This window comes from Phaenicophaeus curvirostris, chromosome 3 (genome assembly GCF_032191515.1).
Source record: "Phaenicophaeus curvirostris isolate KB17595 chromosome 3, BPBGC_Pcur_1.0, whole genome shotgun sequence".
Lineage (NCBI taxonomy): Eukaryota > Metazoa > Chordata > Aves > Cuculiformes > Cuculidae > Phaenicophaeus > Phaenicophaeus curvirostris.
The window spans coordinates 91,067,087-91,085,748 of NC_091394.1; the positions used below are offsets into that span (position 1 = coordinate 91,067,087).

The following is an 18,662-nucleotide window of genomic DNA, read 5'->3' on the forward strand; positions in this document are numbered from 1 at the left end:
GAGACCCTCAGCCTTACAGAGAGGCAACTTTTCTAAGCTTGTTTCTTTGTTACGAGCAGATGTTTTAGACACTTCTGCAATTACTGTAACACTTTGTATTTTTAAAAACTTGGGTTTTGGTGGCTTTTTTTTGTTTGGTTGGTTGGGTTTTTTCCCTCTCAACAGCCAGCATTTCTTTTTGAAGAGCTCCCAGCCCTCATGGGCTCCCTTGCCCTTAAGTACTGTCTCCCAGGAGACTTTGCCAACCAGCCTTCTGAAGAGTTCAAAGTCTGCCCTCGGGAAATTTAATGCTACCATCCTGCTAACCACCCTCTTCACTTCACCTAGAACAGAAAACCCTATCATCTCATGATCACTTTGTCCTAGGCATCCTCCTACTGCCACATCCCCCACAAGGCCTTCTCTGTTCACAAACAGCAGGTCCAGGAGGGCACCCTCCCTTGTTGGTTCATTCACCAGCTGTGCAAGGAAGTTGTCTTCCACGCAGTCTAGGAGCCTCCTAGACTGCTTCCTTTCTGCTCTATTGTACTTCCAGCAGATATCAGGAAGATTGAAGTCTCCCACAAGAAGAAGAGGCATTGATCTAGAGACTAATCCCAGGTGTTTATAGAAGAGCTCGTCAGCTGCTTCTCCTTGGCTGGGTGGTCTGTAACAGACTCCCATCACAAAATCTACCTTCTTGTGAGCTCCTCTGATTTTATCCCACAGGCACTCAATCTCCTCATCACCACACTCCATCTCAATGGAGTCCAAGTTCTCCCTTACAAAGAGGGCTACCCCGCCTCCTCTAGTACCCTTCCTATCCTGCCTGAAGAGTTTGTACCCCACCATAGCTGCACTCCAGTTATATGAGTCATCCCACCACATTTCTGTGATGGCAACAACATCATAGGCTCATTGCCCTATGACAGCTTCCAGCTCTCCCTTCTTATTCCCCATGCTGCATGCATTGGTGTAAATGCACTTCAGCTGAGCTGCTGAGCCTTCAGCCCTCTTAGAGGGAACAGAGCTCATTCCCAATTGCCTGGTAACTGGAGTAGCTAGCACCAGAGTGCCTGTATCTCCCTTAGCACTCCAGGGTGTGTTCTCCCCCACTTTCTGTGTGGTGATGTACTGGTGGTCCTCTCCAGCACACCCTCTCCCAATCACCAGTGCCCCATGTCCAGGCTCACTCCTGTCTAGCCTGGTCTCAACCCCCTCCCCCTTCACATCTAGTTTAAAGCTCAATTTATGAGCTTAGCTACGTTTTTAGCAAGGGCTTTAGCCCCCCTAGGAGACACACGTGTCCCATCCTTAGCAACAAAGTCTGGGGGTGCGTGAGCCACTCCATGATCAAAGAAGCCAAAGCCCCTCTTCCTCACACCAGGCTCGGAGCCAGGCATTAATTGAATTCTTCTTCCTGACTTCCAGCTCCTCTCTATTTAGCCTTGGGATGGAGCAGAACACTATTTGTGCCCCAGAGCCCTCCATCATTTTCCCAATGGCCCTGAAGTCTTTCTTGATGGCTTTGGTCTTTCTGTTTACTAGATCATCATTACCAGTTTGGACTACTATCAGAGGATAGTAGTCTGTCTCATGGACCAGGGAAGGAAGTTTTCTAGCTACCTCCTTCACTGATGCCCCCGGTAAGCAGCAGACCTCTCTGTGGAGTGGGTCCAGCCTGCAAGTGGGTCCCTCCATTCCTTTTAGGAGGGAGTCCCTTACAAGAATCACCCTCCTCTTCTTCTTAATGGAGGATGTTTTTATCTTTTTCTGAGGATGGTGTGGCCAAGAGAAGATTCTAGGCTGTGGGAACCATCATCCTCATCCTCAGGGTTGAATGCCTCCTGCAGCACCTGGTACTTGTTCACCAGGGGGATCTGGGGTTTTGCTGTCTGGTTGAGGGGAGCAGGTTTCCTTTGTCTGGCAGGAACTTGCTGCCATTCCCCATCTCGTCACCCCAACCTTGCAGTTTGCAGGTGGATGGTGTTTGGACATACCAGCTTTACACACAACTCTTGTTGGTGTAATTTAACTGTCCGAATTGTGAGCCGTATGTCAAATCAGAGTAAGACCTGGAGGACAAATAAATAAATTGATCATTTTTTTTTATTTCCTGAAAACTGCCATGATTAAGAAAAATACAAGTAAGCACCTCAATTTTGACCACATTTATTTCCTGTAACTGGAGTGAAATTCCCACTTGTAAGAGACTTAAATAACCCATTTTTCCTCAGTCTGAAATATGCATCAGTTTCCCCAGTGCCCTCAAATATTTTACACTGCACATATCCTACAGGTGAATGAAACAGTTTCTCAAAGGGGCCAAAAAGGACCTGAATATCATACACAACTACATAATTACACAAGTCTTATTAAAATGAATCCGGTGGCCTGGGGCAAATTTTGTCTGTAATCACCACATGTTTTAATGTGTTTGCTTTACTAGGTTGTCCTACAGACTACACATACATCTTGCTGCCCTAGCAAGCTAATGAAGTGGCCATTTGAGACAGCACAATGGCTACATTCCAGTGTCCCTGCGGTTCCAGCAGAAGTTGTGTAGCTACCGATATTTCACGCATCCTGATAGTGTGATACAGGCTCTTCCTCTAACATTTCTGATCTGAAGCAGATTTTAATTTTGCGTATCTATTTTTAAATATTTTTTGCAATAATCACAGAAAATCTGCTGCAACAGCCATGGTGAGTCAATGACACTTCACATTCCCTCTGTAAGGTCTCAGGGTGAGCAAAAGCAGTGCAACAACAGCCACGTGGTAAAAGTACCAAGCTGAACCATCCTTGCAGCTCTACAGTGATCAACTCATTGTAGTAGTCAAAGGGGAAGTACAGGCGATTTTTATTGTACCAGCAGTGCTTTTGCACATCTCCAATGACTCAGAGTGGCAGACAGTAAATGGCTAAAGCTAATGTCTCATCACTAAAGGTCTTCTGTCCACACAGTTGACGTTTTCCTCTCACTTTCCCAATTTAAAAATCAAGCTGTGGTCAAAAGGGGAACATTTATATGTTTCCTGGAACCTCCATGAATTTTGAAGGCTGAACACAACCTCCAGGAAACTGAAACACTTATTTACAGCTGGCAAAACTGGAGCAGAGAGCCTAGACAGGATGGGACTTAGCTGACTCCAGGCTGTCAACCACAGAAGTGTCTTCCCACTACCATGCTCTTGCCTTCAGATGCAAAGTTTAAGTGCCACCAGCTCTCCCAATGTCTTGGTTCAATCTGAACTCAGCACACAGTGTCAAAAGCATGGCAGAGGAAGGGGAATGGTGGGAGTAGCAGAAATCATCTATTCTCCTGTGGCAAGGAGTAGTTGCGGAAAGGAGACTGATGATATGAAGAACACACACCAAAGAAGGACAAAATCCACAGAAGCTACCAGAACTTTAGGACTGAAGAACGTTTCAGTGTCTACTCAAGAAGGAAAGAAATGAAGAAGAAACTAGGAAAGCTCTCCCCGATGCTCTGAAGCAACTCAATATTTCACACTTTGTACTTCTCTGGACAACTCACATCACCACACCGCAGCCATCAGAATAATGTGAGTGGAGGTAAGTTTTTCACACGGAGTTAAGAACTTGAAGCACAGTCATATCCTCTTGCCCCAGACCTGCACCTCCTGCTCAAGTACTCCCTGTGAATCCAGCAGAGTTCCCAGTTACCTGGGTAAGCCACACCACAGGCATTTCTGGCAGCCTGAAAGAGCAGAGCCACCTTTCGCCTAATTTAGAAAGCCTGCCCACACTATTTTTCCAGACTGTTTTCTTCCTCTTAGCATCATAAGAATGGACTTTGATTTCCACATGATATTTGTAAGAGCTAGTTTACATTTGAATATTGTCTTCCTAAGCTTAAGTTCTTGCAAGGGTGTGTTTAGCCACTAACCTTTTAGAAATGCTAATATAATTTCTCCCTGCATTTCTGTGTTGCCATCACAGTACAATCTCCAAAGCATGAGAGAACTTCAGCAAAACTTGCATAACCTCATTGGAAAGGTTACAGCATTCTCCGCTGATAAGCCGTATGTGCCTGCATATCCCACCTGCAAACATGATACCTGCCTGCTTAGCATTTCAAGTTTGATGCTGAACTTTTGTTAACAGGATACAAAGAAAGCAAAAAATTAATTTTTACTTTTCAGGTCTAGAATTAAGCCAACTTTCTGGTAAGAGCAACAGGTCTGTTGCTAGAATGCAGAGTGAAGCCACAGGAAACCTGATCACACAGTCATCACTTTTCAACAAGAAGTTTTATCTGAAGGAAAAAAGCAGAGGATGTTGGAGGAGGAAGATAAGAAAGAGAGATCAAGAAAGAGGATTTCTAATTCTTCTAATAAGCATTAGACCAAGAATCAGGAGAGATCCCTTCTTTACTTGAAATGTACAGAATTGCTTCTGAAGATAAAAAGCTGGGAGAACCTTCTGAAGAATAACAACTTCAACACAAAAATAGTTTCAAAGACACAAGAAAAAAAAACCCCAAATTCAGGTATAATATCAGTATTGCCGTTGGCCAACAAACTGTGTTGATGCAGGTCACATCAAATTCAGAGGAATCATTCTGACATTTCTGAAGTCATACTTTCTTCTTGACTCTTTGAAAATGAGTAATTTTGACTATCTGGGAGTTTGAAATGGACCTGGAATTAAGAGTAAGTAAACCAATAAAGCAATAATGTCTCAATTGATCAAAACCATAATTATCTTGATCAGCCTTTGATTAATTAAAGTTTGCTTCAGTTCAACGTAAACCAGTATTTTTCTCAGTTTTGTCTTCAAAAAAAAAAAATTTAAGTCAGATCCACTACTCGAAGTGATTTAAATTGAGACATCGTAAGAGAAAGCATTAGATGCACAGAGCAATAGTGTTACCTGAAGTCTCACACTAGTGCAAGCCAGAGCCTGTACACCTGCCAAAGAGCAAGTCACATAAAAGGCATCACCAAAGGCATTAGACTAAAGGAATTTAAGACACAGGCATGGATGCCCTTATTTCACCCTGACAGCTTTGATGCTCTGTAGGGTGTCATAAGAGAGCAAAATACTGTAAAGTCAGCTCCAATTCAAGTTGCAGGTAGCCCTATGCCAGGTTTTTTACATATGACTTTGTACAAGTCCCAGGATGAAATAATACAGAGCTCCAATTCAAGACTAATCCCAAAGGATTGTCTGTAAGGAGTCAAATCAGTGTGTTTCAACCCAGATTTCAGCAGACACGTCCAATTTGATCTACGGTTTTGCATGCAAGGATGTAAGCAGGTACCTTAACAAAAAAAAAACAACAAAAAACAACCAACAAAAAAGAAAATCCAAATCTGATTCCTACCTAGGAAAAAAATGGAGGTGATACCTTATGCTACCCTGTTAGAGTCATATTAACTGAGCTGGCAGATTTGATAGAATTAGATTTCCTTGTTGAGCTGGTACAGCACTGATGTGTCAGCACACACAGCATTTCAGATATGCAAGATTAAGTCATTGATTGAAGATCCAGCCTCCAGAAATAATGTAGTGTCCTTTAAAAGGAATAACCTTTGTTTTGTGTTGGCTTACCACAGCTAAATAAAAAAACAAATTAAAACATGTACCTATCCTGGGAAAACGTCAGTAGCAATTATCCAGTCTAGAGAAATTTTTAAATTGCATCTTATTAAATAACTCTGCTTCACTGTGCCCTTTTTTTCTGCTGTTCAGAATGATCCTCTAAAGGGATTGGTTAAAACTGATCTGTCTCAGGGTGTTCCAGAGATACCCAGAGTATGTAAGGCTACCTCCATACCAGCAGCTGTCCTGTGTCAGACACCAGCAAAGTGAGGAAGGTCTTGTTTGGGCCCTGTGGACTCTGACCACAAGCACTCACTCCTACATTCAGACACTTCAGGGCACTAAGCAGTGGAGGGCTGAGCCTGCATTGAAAACTATTGCCAGGAAAAAGGACTTCCAGAGAAATGGAAGCAGGGACAGCTAACCTGGGAAAAGTCAAGGGACACTGCCCAATTGCGTAAGGATGAGATTGGGAAAGCCAAGGCGCAGCTGGAGCTGAACTTGGAAAGGCAAGTGAAGACTAATAAGAAGGGCTTCTATAGGTATGTCAATCAGAAAAAGAAGGTTAAAGAGAGCGTACCGCCAGTGATGGATGAAAATGGTGATCTGGTATCAACAGATGATAAGAAGGCTGAGGAACTCAACCTTTTTACCTCCGTCTTCATTGACAAACACTCTCCTCACACATCTATGGCCAATGGACAACACGGGGACCAGAGGTATAGACCCTCTCACTGTAGAGGAGGATCAGGTTCATGACCACCTGAGGAAAGTGAACATATATAAGTCTACGGAACCTGATGAGATGCATCCCAGAGTCCTGAGGGAACTGGCAGACATGGTGGCCAAGCCATTCTCTAGCATATCTGAAAAATCATGGCATTCAGGAGAAGTCCCTGGCAACTGGAAGAAGAGTAACATTGTGCCCATTTTTAAAAAGGGTAGAAAAGATGACCCTGGGAAATATTGACCTGTCAGCCTCACCTCTGTGCCGGGGAAGATCATGGAACAGATCCTCCTAGAAGCTATGCTAAAGCACATGGGCAGGGAGATGATTAGTGGCAGCCAGCACGGCTTCCCAGGGGCAAGTCCTGCCTGACCAACCTAATGGCTTTCTATGATAGGGTGACTACATGAACAGACATGGGAAAGGGTGCGATCTATCTGGATTTCTGTAAAGCCTTTGACACAGCCCCTCACAACATCCTTCTCTCTAAATTGGAGAGATATGGATTTAATGGGTGGACTGTTTGGTGGGTAGGGAAGTGGTTGGATGGTCTTATTCAGAGAGTAGTGGTCAATGGCTCTATGTCCAGATGAAGATCCATGATAAGTGGCATCCGTCAGGTGTCCGTACTGGGACCGGTGCTGTTTAATATCTTTATCAATGATATTGACAGCAAGATCAAGGATGCCCTCAGCAAGACTGCAGATGACACCAAGCTGAGTGGTACAGTTGTCACACCAGAAGGATGGGATGTCATCCAGAGGGACGTGGAAAAGCTGGTGAAGTGGGTCTGTAACAACCTCATGAGGTTCAACAAGGCCAAGTGCAAGGTCCTACACCTGGGTTGAGGAAACCCCCGATTTCAAAACAGGATGGGCAATGATGTGATTGAGAGCAGCCCTGCAGAGAAGGACTTGGGAGTGCTCATTGATGAGAAGCTTGACATGAGCCAGCAACACACTTTCAGCCCAGAAGGCCAACCGTATCCTGGGCTGCATCAAAAGAAGCATGGCCAGCAGGTCAAGGAAGGTGATTCTGCCCCTCTATTCCCCTCTTGCGAAGCCCCACCTGGAGTACTGTATAAGACGACGGAGCTGTTGGAATGAGTCCAGAGGAGAGCTACAAAGAGGATCAGAGGGCTGGTGCACTTCCCATTTGAGGACAGGCTGAGAGAGTTGAGGTTGTTCAGCCTGGAGAAGAGAAGGCTCTGGGAAGACCTTATACCCACCTTCCAGTACCTGAAAGCAGCCTACAAGAAAGCTAGGGAGCAACTTGTTACAAGGGCAAGTAATGACAGAACCAAGGGGAATGGCTTTAGATTGGAGAGGGGAAAATTTAGACTAGACATTAGGAAGCAATTCTTCATGAAAAGGGTGGTGAAACACTGGAACAGGTTGCACAGGGAAGTTGTAGATGCCTCATCCCTGGAAGTGTTCAAGGGCAGGCTGGATGGGGCCTTGAGCAGCCTGGTCTAGTGGGAGGTGGCCCTGCCCATTGCAGGGGGGTTGGAACTAGATGATCCTTAAGGTCTCTTCCAACCCAAACCACTCTATGATTCTATGAAATGAAAAAGCTACTACAAAATACAAAGGCATCTGTTAAGATGATGTCCTCAGAACAAGAAAGAACTCAAACATTTATCACCAGATGGAGAGTGCAACCATATATATTGTTTCTCTTTTGTACTCTGTGATACCTTGTGATTGGCCAACAGACAAAGCTGCGGTTTTATAAGGTTCACAGACTTCCTGAAATAACACAGCCCCTCTCTGCCAAATGGCTTCGTGATCTCATATGCAGGGCACAAGTCATCATCTTCCAGAGAAAGAACATGCATGTCAGTCTAGATCGAACAACCTAATCTAGGGGATTTTGAAGTGCAGCCAGGAACGAATTGCTTTCCCCACCCAAAACTGCATTTTAACAATTACAGAAGTCTTTACAATTGATGACATCCCTAATTGTAACTCTTGCTTCATTCAGAGCAGTTTCTTTTAGATAGAGCTCCTTGTCCCTCAGGACTCCCCATTTTCTATGCTCCACGGCTAATTCATATCTGTGGGTGCTGCACAGCCCTGACTTACAGAAGCTTTCCAAAGCCTTATAAGACATTTTCCACAAAAGGGACTTGAAATTGCTATTTACAAAGCAGAGCATGGGATGCTCAGCACCAGTGCAAAGAGAAGTCTGGAGTAAGAGTGGGAAAGGTGACCAGGAATGTGATGACAGTTCCTCTGTGGCTGTTGTGAATGAGTGCTAGTATGGCCCAGAGCCTATATCAGAACAAGAGCAGTCACATGAGGCAGAAGACAGCTAACCCCTTTTTAATGAACTTACATCCTAAATAGAGGCCACTTATGTTGATAATGTTATCTATTCTGTAAGTTAAGGGTTAGAGCCCCAAAACCACACCTACTTCCCACAGGGTCAATTGAGTAGCCAAACGCAGCCACTGGAGATGCCCTAGACAGATAGTTAGAGCAGCTCAAACGGCACTAAGTGACTATGGTTGAGAAGCAAAAAGTCCCTTAAGTCAGGTACATTATTCAAAGCTCCCCGTAGCAGATACCTGTTGGGCAACACAGACCAAATACCTACTGGGCAATAAGCTAAATTAATCTTCAAATACCAGGTTAACCCAGAGAAATGCAGACCTGCCCTGGATGGGCTGTTAAGGAATTTATCCATCTCACCAGCCAGACAAGGCATATCTTGCCTGCCAGGACTTGAGAGCAAGTGGGAGCCACCAACCAGTCTCCATTAGTCTGTTACCTGCTGACACAGGCAGTACAACATTAACAGAAATGCAAACATCTACAACAGCAGTCTGCCTGGAAGCTTGCATCGCTTGCATTAGTCAGTGCTCAAGAAACATCCGTACTGGACAAGGAAGTTTCTCACCGTTCTAATTCATTCCACTCTGGGGTGCAAGCTGACACGTAGCCCTAAAGTTATTTTTAACTTGTATACCTCTGACTTACTCAGATTCTTATTTAGCAGTCATTAGGCATAATATGAACACAACAGACAGTTTGATGCAGTTAGGCAGCACTACAACAGAGAGAGGTAAAGGTATCTTTGCCACAGTTCAACTTATTCAGTGGAATTCACACCCATGTTTTAGCCCGTATCAATAAACTCAGATCAGTCTCTGCTTCGCTTCTCCTTGCAAGCCTGACTGTACAGGGGCTGTATGGCAGGTATTTTAGATCAAATTTTATGTAAAAATGATTAGTACAAAGCTAACTGAGCTTGCACTGAAAGGTTTCATCAGAGTACCTTGGAAGACAGGCTGGCCATTACAAATAATCCTTGAACTTAGGAAGTGCTCCTGGGTGAAAATAAATAGCCTCTGGATGTCCAGGTTACAGTCATGCTCTATGTCAGCATCATATTATCTTTCAAAAGATAAAAAAAAGTGTGTTGCAAGGGAAAGACAAGGACAGAAAGGAACACATTTATCTCCTGCTTTACCAAGTCATCTGTCTACAGACAAATGCTGTTTCAGATGAGACACTGATAACGCTATCCTGCTTTCTGCAAAGCATAGAATATAAAGAAGATATAGAAAATTAATTAATTGCTGCAAGAAAGAAAAAAGTTAAAGAAACTGTGTGGCATGTGACAGTGTTGAAACAAAAAAAAAAAGCATCCTCATTCAGAGTTCCCTCAGCCAGTGCCATGAAAAGCTCCACCAGGTGGTGGGATTAACAGCACTTGAAATAAGCTATGGAGCTGGTTTTGCTCTTATTTCTTTGCTTTTAAAAGCACATTTCTGCTTCACCACACTTTTGAAAGTACTTCTAAAAGAAGCTTCTACTAAACCCATATTGCTACTATCATTTAACAGCAGCATTTGCAAAGCATTTGGCATAAAAGATGCTGTTCAAACCTAGAACGCGAAACTAGCATCTGCATGACCCTAATTTCCCCTCAAATTACCCCTAGTTTTACATAAACAGAGAAGCAAATAGGCAAGCAGATATCAAGTCTTATATAAAATAATGCTAAGCTTTAAAAGATACCTTCCTCAACTGAGAAGCCACCACCATTATTAATATCATCAAGATTGGAAGAAAAACTGCAAACAAGGCTGTAAGTTCCTTTTTGGCCAGAATAAGTGAAAAAACCCATACAAACAGGGCAACTCACTGTCTCCACTGTGCACCAAGTAAGTGAGCCAAAACAATAAGGAATTGGATCTTTCTCTTTTGCTCTTTCAGAGACTGTGCTTTTACGTGTTACTAGCAGAAAGGTAAAATAAATGCATATTAGGCAAACATGTACTTTAAAAATCGAGCTTTAAAGCTGGTTTGGCAGGACCGTAGAGCGGGACTTTGTTGAGGCACAGGATCTAAACCTGCTGCTGCTGAAATGTCCTACAGCAGCACCAAAATTGAATGAAGTGAGAAATTGGCAGAGGAACAGAGCACCAAGTTCACCATCGACTTACTCTTGGGTTTTGTTGTTTTCAGGATAATCAAGAAAACATCTGCTTCTATTTAATAAACAAATCCACCTTTTTTATTTAAATAAAACCGTTCCCTCCTCCACCCCCAGCCAAGGCCTGAACATGTGCTCAAATACATTAAGAGCAGTCAGGTTCCCAGATAAACCCAGAAAGGACGTCAAGCACAGCCATGCCCTGAAGTTGAACATATGAGTGCAAAAGGCACTGGCTGGCATGAGATGATTATGGATATAAAGATCCAGCTATTTCAACGAAACGCTTCACATGGAACCATCCCTCCCATTAAAACCCTGTAAACAATCTAGGAGTGTGCCACTAATTGAGTATCTTCTGAATTGCCAAGAGGCAGGAAAACTCCAGTTAGAGGCGACTCTTCATTTTAACTTTTGCCACTGAAGAGCACCAACATAAATGAGCTCCTGAGGCCAGAATCAAAGTGGAATCAGGGCTTTCTTTTTTATATCCTTGAATTTCCTGTCTCTTTTCCACACTGAAATTTAATTTCCTTTTCACAGAGAGCTTTTGGAGCTTATGAAAATTGACCCAAAAGATTACAAGGGCTTTGTCACCCTTCCAGTCTCTCTGGAAGATCCATAATTAGGGAGGCTTTTTCTTTAGCATGTGCGTCCAATGAAGAAATATATAATTCAGCCTTACAGTTATGAGTTATTTCAGCGCAATGTAACTGTATACAAGTCCAACCATCACAAAGAGTTGAAAAATCTTGTGTGCCTCAAAATATGCACCAAGGCATTTTCTTTTTTCTTCACCTGTTTGTTTTCATTTATGCCAAGACTAAAATCAGTCACAGTAAGGACCTGGTTGCTCTAGTCACAAATATATCAAGGGCAATAAAAGCACAGCTAACTACCAAACTGCTGAGCTCCAAGATTTGTCTTTTATACTCCACTGGAAATTAATTCCGCAAGCAGAGATGCGCGAGTGGGTAGCTAAGGCGGCCAGTCTCCCTCTCTCCCTTTTAACAGAGTAATACTAGCTTTCTTCTCTCGCCACACAACCTACCCAAGGGGAAAAACCCCGTAAAGAGCAGGGGAAGGCTCGGTGCCTCCCGCCGCAGGAGCGCTCCCCGCGCCCCGGGGGATGCCGAGCGGCCGCCCCAGCGCCACCCGCCCCCGGGGGCTGCGGGGGAGCCGCTGCGGAGCCAACCCCGGCCGGGCGAGGAGCCGGGCGAGCAGCCGGGCGGGAGGGGGAAGCCGGAGCGGCGGGAGGACTCGCAGGTAAGCGGGGAGCGGGGCTCGGTACTCACGGCGGGGCGCGGCGGGGAGCGCCGAGCCCCATGGCCGGGGAAGGGCGGGCGCCGCTCCTGCTGCCTCCTCCGAGCCGCCTGCCCGCCGAGCCGCTCCGGGCGCCCCGTCCCTCCCCTTCCCTCCCCGCTCTTATACCGAGCCCCCAGCCACGTGGACGGCGCCGGGGGCCCCGCCGGCTCCTCCTCGGAGCCGGGCAGGGCGGTGCTGGGGCGGCCACCACCCCCGCAGCCGCCCCGCTGCCTTCCCCCCCGGCGGGGAGGTGCGAGCCTCGTCGGGGTGCCGAGCGGCTCCCGCTGCTGCCAAGGACAAACTCGCCCCCCGACGAGACCCCCCGCTCCCGGCATCACCCCCCGGGGGGGGCAGAAATACCTGCGTCCGCTCCCCGCCCCGGGGCCGGAGCGTGGATCCGAGAGGTGGTCGCGGCAGGGGAGGTGGGAAGAAATCCGGCGCTTCGCAGAGCACGAAACAGACTTTGCATCGTTAATAATATTAAAAAGAGCACACGGCTTCTTTCGGGCCGGCGTCAGACATTTTTAAGGTGACTATAAAACACTAGAATTAAAAAGAACACAGCATCATTAAAGAATCGCCCGGACCGATACATTCAACTGATAAAGTGTCTGCTAAAACTATGTAACAACATAATACTGCCTTTTTTTTTTTAGTGTGGATGTGTAAAGACTGGAGCCAAGGCGAGAAGTGGGAAGGTTCTACCACCTCCGAAGAAGCAAATGATCTCTCTGGTCTTCTTCCCAGTTCCCTTCCCGCAGGCAGCGTAACGGTGAGCATCCACAGCACATCTCAGGGAAGAGAAAGTGTTCCTGAGCTCTGAAAAAGAAGTTCTGTAACGTTGGGCAGCCAGCGTGTAGCTCCCTTTATGAAGCAGATGAGTTTATAGGCTATTAATCTACTCACTGAAACTGCCCACGTTGTTGGTTTATTACATCCAGCACAACATTCTTCCACTGGAAAGTGTAACACGCTACATAGGAGCTGTAAGTCATCAATCATCACTGAGCCTGTTTCCATAGAGTTATATTAGTAAAAGCTTAAGTGTGAATTTAGACCGGTGTCACATTGCGTACCGCGCTGTGCAGATATTTGCATTTGGCTGTGAGTACCTGTGACAGGGCTGAGCATTCTACTTTAGAGCGTAAATCCACACAAAACCTTCAAGGGACTCACCCCTTCGCTAAATCCTGGCCCTGGATACTGTAGAGTAACGTAGTATTATATCCTTCATAAACAGAACTTGGAAGGGATTTAATCTAAAGTAATGAGGGTAATAAAACCGAGGCTTCTTTTACAGGGAATATATCAACACAAGGAATTACTGTGTGGGGACACAGTGTATTAAAAAGCTTTTCACTGCTTTTTCCCACGGGCTAATTGATGCTTCACTGGAGGTGGGATAGGGCCCTTGAGGAGCTCCATTTTGATCACCTGTGACAGTTTGTGTAACCCTCTGGAACTGATACACACCTTTAGGAAAATTAGTTAAATTTGCTGCTTCATTTCCTTCCTGATAATCATCAAGGTGAATGGGTCTGTTTATGAACACATCCTCTGTGGACCAGCTCATCAGCAAAAAAATTAGGCTGTGTGACATGTTTGGAGATATCTCGCAAGCATTTTTGAGGTGATGGAGAGAGTGAGAGGGTGATGAGGGCTCTAAAGGGTATCCTAAAAAGCAATAGTGCCTTGCGGAAGAAGGGTCTGAGCACTCTGCATTTCATTACCTGTTATATCACACCCGGTCTGTCCCTGAGCCTAACAGAGGAAAAAGACTGATTCTAGTAAAGCAAGTGATTTCTCATAATACAGTATCTAAAGTTTTACTAGTGTGTTTTCAGGATGTATCAAGGAAAGCCTTACATTCAAGAGTGTCCTAATTAATGGTAGTTAATCAAGATGACAGTAGAACAGGTTACCCAGAGAAACTGTGGATGCCCCATCCCTGGAGGTGTTCAAGGCCAGGTTGGATGAGGCTTGAAGCAGCTTGAGCTAATGAGAAAGTGTCCCTGCCCATGGCAAAGGGGTTGGAACTAGATGATCCTTAAGGTCCCTCCCATCCCAAATCATTCTGTGATTCTGTGATTTTGTGATTCTGTGGTTGAAGAAAGGGCGCAGGGAATAACACGAATTTTTCTTTGCATTCTCAGTCCTATCTCTGCATAATTTCTCTGGAGTACGCAAAGGACAAGACATGGTGCACCCCTCTGAGCAACCACACCATTTTTTATTACAAGTTGCAAGAAGAAGATATGTAAGAGAGTTCTGCAGTGGCAGGTTTGGGTCAGAAAAGTCCCTTCTCTAGAGTAAGGCAGAACAGGAGGGTGCTTGCCCCAGAGGTGCCTCGAGGAAGCATGACACTATGATACAGTTGGAGCATGGTTCCTCAGGTACCTGCCAGTGCTTAGCTGAGCCAGGAACTGAGAAAATGATCAAATCATCCTGAAACAGCAAGTGTGTAACCTATTTCTCCTTGTTATATCAGTGTTACACTTAGTTAACTCCTTTGGAGGCTCTCAACTTCTACGATGCACCCCAATGAATATGCAGATAGCAAAGGCTCTCCAACAACACCCCAGTAATTACAGCAGGGACCAACCTGGAGGATTCGATTTGCTCCCTTTCTTAGTGTAGCATTTCCTAGTAAGTGTCATTTAGATGTTTTTGGGAAGGAATCCAGGATTTGTTTCACAGACAGTATTTCCTCAACAGCTCAGTGAATATGAAGTAGTTTGAACTAACCATGCAAATCTCGCTTGTCTTCTTATGTAGAGAAACGATATCTATTCTAAACTCTGGGCCAGGGCTTTCAGCTGCTGTTGGGGGATAGCTACCTGAACATCAAAGGAGCCGTATCAGTTTTCACCAAGTGGGGATCTAGCCCTTTATTCATATTTTAAAGCACAGAAACTGTGTCTAGGTAAAACATTTTTCTCTATATTCTTAAGTAGCGAGTATTTTATTTTATAGCTCTTCCCTCAGTGGCAGGATTGTTTCTCTATAGTCAATGTTTAAATGCCCTTCAAGGCTGAAAGGATTAAAAATGAATAATTTAAAGCTGGTCTATGATGCAGAATTTTTAACATATGTTTTACAGGCCATGTAGAACAATTTTTTTTTGTCTTGTCAGTAGATATTCTACAAACATGCTGTGCTGGAACCAAAACCGTTTTTTATTTAAGACTCAGATTTGATCCCTGCTATGCATCGACACAGTGGCATACTGGAGTCTACAAGCCATAACAAGCAAATTATTATCACTGGCACTGATCAGAAAAGTGGAGAAATGAAGCAATTTCACTGCTTTTTCCTCTCACACACACTGGCAAAACAGATGTGGGCAAAACCATGGCTGTCAGGTCTCAGAAAGCCTCATCCCAAGGTATAGAAAAAGGAGCTACAATTTTTTTAACCTGAAGCTGCACAACGACTGGACCCAGATGGCGTTAGAGAAGGAGGTGTGAGACTGCTCACGACATGTTGGGTTTGGGCTATTTTTTTGAAGGTTGGCTGCAGTATTTTTTTGCCAGTTTTCTTTTAACAGCTTAAACAATGTAGTGTTAGGAATGCCCGCTTAGTCACTCTTGGGAATTTTAATAGGCAATACTAATTGCTGATAAATAACCAATGATTCACCTTTCATAGATTTAATTTCTTGTCTCTTCCTAAGTCCTTGCAAAAGCAAAGGAAGGGAGCATCTCTGCGCAAAATCACCCTGGGATTGAGCCTTATGGACTGATTTGCATGCTCTTCCTTGTTTTCTGAACTGACCAACTTTTCATTTCTATTTTATGGTTACTCCCGATTTTCAATTAAAAAGAAATAATTTTGATTATTTTAAAAGCTTTTTGGGCTCCAAACCAATTTCAAATAGAATAGAATCGTAGAATCATAGAATGGTTTGGGTCGGGTTGGAAGGACCTTAAAGATCATCCAGTTCCAACCCCTAACTAGACAGGGCTGCTTAAAGGCCATCCAGCTTGGCCTTGAGCAGATCCAGGCATGGGACAACCACAAGTACCCTGGGCAACCTGTGTCAGTGCCTCACCACCCTCATCATGAAGAATTTCTTCCTAATGTCTAATCTAAATTTTCCCTCCTTCAATCATAAACCATTCCCCTTTGTTTTATCGCTACATGTCCTTGTAACAAGTCCCTCCCCATCTTTCTTGTACACTGCCTTCAGGTACTGGAAGGTGGGTATAAGGTCTTCCCAGAGCCTTCTCCGTGCTGAACATCCCCATCTACCTCAGCCTGTTCTGATAGCAGGGGTGCTCCAGCCCTCTGATCATCTTCGTAGCCCTCCTCTGGGCCTGTTCCAACCAACCAGTTGCATATCCTTCTTATGCTGGGGATTCCAGAATTGGACAGAATACTGTAGGTGGGGTCTAACGAGAGTGAAGCAGAGGGGGAGGATTACCTCTCTCACCCTGCTGGATGCACTTCTTCTGATGCAGCCCGGGCAGGATGTGGTTGGCCTTCTGGGCTGCAAGCGCACCTTGCTGGATCATGTTGAACTTCTCATCAATCAGTACTCCAAGTCCTTCTCTGCAGGGCTGCTCTCAATCACATCATCCCCCATCCTGTATTGAAACCACGGGTTGCCCCTGTCTAGGTGTAGGACCTTGCACTTGGCCCTGTTGATCCTCATGAGGTTCACACAGGCCCAGTTCTCCAGCCTGTCCAGGTCCCTCTGGATGGCATCCCATCCTTCCAATGTGGCAACTACACCACTCAGCTTGGTGTCATCTGCAAGCTTGCTGAGGGTGCACTCAATCTCACTGTCTATTTCATTGATGAAAATATTAAACAGTACTAGTCCCAGTACAGACCCGAAAGGGACAACATTTGTCACAGATCTTCATTTGGACTTTGAGCCATTGACCACTATTCTCTGAATAAGAGCCCCCAACAACTTGCCTATCAACCAAACAGTCTGCCCATCAAATCCATGTCTCTCCAGTTTGTAGAGAAGGATGTTGTGGGGGACAGCATCCTTTCCATGTCCATTCATGTAGTCATCCCATCACAGAAAGCCACTAGGTTGGTCAGGTAGGACTTGCCCTTGGTGAAGCCATGGTGGTTGTCTTGAATCACCTCCCTGTCCTTCAGTGTGCTTTAGCATAGCTTCTAGGAGGATCTGTTCCATGATCTTCCCAGGCACAGAGGTGAGGCTGACAGGTCAGTATTTCCCAGGGTCATCTTTTCTACCCTTTTTAAAAATGGGCACAAAATTGCAGTAGTTCAAGTATTTCATAAGGTTAGGCACTGCACTGGGAGAGTGTGGATTTGGGCTTTTGTTTCTTTTCTCCTCATTTGGTCTTCCTGCAGTAGGTAATCTGCCATTTTTCAGAAAAGCCACTTTCCATTGTGTCTAGGCCAAGGGAAAGTTAAAATAGAAAGTCAACATTTGGTGTGTACATGGTTGCCAAGAAGCTATTTCTCCTTGCTTGTGTAAATAAATTGTCATTCAGAAATGGTTGGCATGTTCTAAAAGATGTGCTAATTGCTACCGCTGCACTATGCTCCCAGTGGGAGGAAAGAGGCAAGGATCCAGGAGTGTGGCCGACTAATGCCCCATCCCAAGCTTCCCCCACTAGTTCTGTCAAAGGGGACCGTTCTTTACACAGGCCAAAATGTTGTTAGATAGTTGCAGTCACAGTTAACATAGCAGGAGTGATTACTGACCTTGCAAATTATGTCCCCAGTCCAGGAACAAACTTCATGCAGGTGGATCCCTTCACAAGGCAAAGGGATTTACTGGTAAGTCTACATATTTTTTTTGTAAATAATTATTCACATTTATTACGTTTTGTATGGAGGCAAACCTATTGACTGGCACAACTAAATGTGAAAGAGATGAAATGCTTCCAACGAAACTTCATTAATGTGAAACTAAGTATATTGACCACAAATGGACTTTACACAGCTTCTTTGTTCTTGACTGGTAAGAGAGCAGGTTGTCTATGTATGTCTTATCTTCATTGAAGAGATAAAAGATGTTCTAAAAGATCTTCTATATTTGAATGTGTAAGAGTCATTGCCCTTCTTTTACATAGCTTGTTACAGTAGTGCATTATACACAGTGAGAACAAACTTTATAATGCTGTGTGACTTTGCTGTTAATAATAGATAGTTTTATCTTGCCAGCTTGGTCTTCCTGGCTTTATTTTTTTTTCGCAAACAGCATCCTGCACTTCTGACAGATGTCACAGAACTGTTATAGTGTCCCCTGATCCAAACCCTACTAAAGGCAACTGGTAAGAGCTCAGAGGTTTAAAACAGGCTTTTAGTTCACATCCTCAGGCTCCACACTTCACAGAATCAGACTCTGGCACTGAAATGTGTTAAAAGCAAAGAGAAAAGAAACAAATGCATGCAACATCCTCCTCTGCTTGCTCTTGGAGCTCAAATGGCAAGGAGCTACAAGAACTCGGTTGTACTGACATATGGCTGGTGCTCTCAGCATCTGCTTCACAGCATCTAGGTGCAAGACCACATCTGAGATAACTTTGACATCAAGGCAGAATTTCTTTTGAGGCCAAACTGTTACACAGAGACATGTTTTTACCTTCTAGGACTCATTAGTGCTGTATACGAGAGTGTTGGCTGTGGCTGAAGGTTGTGATATGGC

General features: G+C 44.6%; 1 protein-coding gene across 1 annotated transcript in view; it reads right to left on the reverse strand.

Moving 5' to 3' along the window:
* Positions 1 to 14,869, reverse strand: part of NDRG1 (N-myc downstream regulated 1) — a 204,561-nt gene extending 189,692 nt beyond the window's left edge. The window contains exon 1 of the mRNA XM_069854696.1: positions 14,863 to 14,869. The gene's annotated coding sequence lies outside the window, so the exon portion shown is untranslated. The remainder of the gene's footprint in view (positions 1 to 14,862) is intronic.
* Positions 14,870 to 18,662: the final 3,793 nt, after the last annotated feature.